This window comes from Pelophylax lessonae (assembly GCF_965119305.1).
Source record: "Pelophylax lessonae genome assembly, chromosome: 1".
Lineage (NCBI taxonomy): Eukaryota > Metazoa > Chordata > Amphibia > Anura > Ranidae > Pelophylax > Pelophylax lessonae.
The window spans coordinates 558,694,218-558,696,703 of record NC_138768.1 but is presented as its reverse complement, the minus strand read 5'-3'; positions in this window follow the sequence as shown (position 1 = coordinate 558,696,703).

The window sequence follows — 2,486 nt, the reverse complement described above, 5'->3', positions numbered from 1 at the left end:
AAAACAATGCCAATGTGTTTGCGCCCCCCCCCTTGGCCTGCGCCCCTGGCGGTTGCCTGTCTTGCCAACCCCTTGCTATGCCCCTGTTTACATAAAGGGTCAATTATGGTTTTGCTTATAATTTTGTTACATGATCACATTTTTAGCAGACAATATATTGCGAAATGCCATACCTGAGTCAACGTCTCCTCCAGGATATCTTCCTCCTGGCTGGGCTCAACTGAGGCCTCTGCCGATGTAGAAGGCAGCGTTGAAAGGGATGGCCTGGATTCCTCAGTGTCTGCCAGGAATCGCAGGTTTTCAAAGTACCACAGCCGTGGTACAGGGACATCCTCTGCAGCAGCTCCAGGCCTTGTGGCTTTGTCAATTTTGTTAAGCTCACGTCTGTAAGCAGTCCTAATACTGTTTATTTTTTTTTTGATGTTCGTTATATCTGCCTTGGGATATACAGGCTTGTAGAAGGCCACTAGGTGTTGATAGGCCTCTTGCTTAATGTGCCTATTTTTGTAGGCTTTGGATTTTGTTTGCCACAAACAGGGCAGTTGTCTGTACTCCTCGATGAACTGTTGCAAAAACTCGTGGGTGGTGAAATTGTCCACCATAATGCAGTACAGTATATGCCTGCAAGACACAACACAACACAAAACATAGTAAAAGAGCATGTATTTTGTGACATAATAAAGATATTCCCAATAAAAGCTGTATAGGGCCAAAAACACCCGCTTTTGAATCAATAGTCGTACCTTTGTTTGTGGTGAAGAGTCGTGATTCGCCGATCGATCGTGCTCCAACAAACAATGTCTTCGATAGCGAATCGTCGACCGAAAGATCTGGCGTCCTTTAAATACAGCGCATGCGTCAATTCCCCCTCCAGTGGCTGGCTTGTGCAGGGGCGTGTACGTGCCGAAGATCAGGCTGCATGCGACACACATACACCTGAGGCCGTGGAAGAATCTTTGCCAAGAAAGAAACATGTCTCAAAGATCTGAGAGTTCAACAAGTGTGGGCCGAAGTGGTTGGGCCACCAAAAAACCAAAGCTACACCCATGACCAAGGGGGAAATGGTGGAGATGGTTGGAATATTTGAAAGGCAGGACTATGATGGCAGGTTGGATCATTATGAGAGGCCCAATGCCAGAAAAGACCGGATTCTGGACAAGGTGGTGGCCTGTTTAAACAGAAAGTATGGTGTGGACCGATCCAAAGACCATATTCGGAAAAGATGGTCTGATCTTAAACATCGTGAGCAAGAACAGCTTGGGCACATACATCGTATTCTGAAAAAAAGTATTTTTTTTTTTTAACATGCAATATGTTTTGGGTTAATTTGGTGTATGTTGTATTAACATGATAGATTATAATGTCTATATAAAAAGTACTATTACTAATTTTATTGGTCATGTCGTGATTAGATAGATCTATTGTTGATTTTTTGGTGTATTACATTAAAAGACAGGAAGCCATAGTTAAAAATATATGTATTGTATTGCAACGAATGTTCTTTCTTGTCACAAATTTTCTCTGCAAACATTCCAATTATTCACATATTATTATTCTAACCTTGAAATAGGAGAAAAAAGAAAATTAAAAGCTAAAGAATGGGAAAGGAGGAGGAGAGGTGCAGGGACTTTGGCAGCTCCATCTACAGTGGAGGAAGAAGCAGAGGACATGGGCCCAGATGCTGGCACAGATTCTCCAAAAGGTAATTGGTTCCTATGCACAGTCAAACATTAATGTACCATATTTTTCTGAGATAACCATGTACATGTCTTAATATTTGTTAATAAAATAGCTATCAAGCAGGGCACCATGTCCTAACAAATGTACCTCTTGTGACTTTTATTATATGCCACATTTTTTGTATTATGTAGATCAATACATTCTTCCCGAGTGCATAATGGTGGAGCCAACAAGTGTGCAGCCACCACAGCAACATGAAGGTTGGTAGGCACAGATTTTTGGGTAGTGGGATAATAGAAATATGTTTATTTGCAATGATTGTTTAACCTTATATTGTTATATTTCCTTAAAAATGTACATTGCAGATGTTCCCTCATGCGAGGATGTGTCATCTCCAGCCGGATCGGATGTTCAAACATCAGAAGAGAAATCTCAGGGCAACTTGACAAGCAGCCTTGCCAGCACATCTGCAACTGTTCAGGATCATGGAGCAAGTGTCGGGGAGCCAGTTGTGTGCCCACGTATGTTTTTTAATAATGATTTTTAAAGTGTATTTGTCATTTGCTGTATTTGATGTAATGCTTCAAAGGAACAACCTGTGTGTTCAATAATGTGAATCAGGTGTGCCAAGCTTTTTAAAATATTTGTCCATTATATAATCATATAGTGGAAATTCGTCATAATTTAGCTTCATTTGTGTAGATTTGTGACTATATGATTATATATTACACACATGATTAAATAGTTTTGTGCACCTGATTCACATTTTACATAAAACATATGTTTTTGACGTTTGCAGGTTTCTA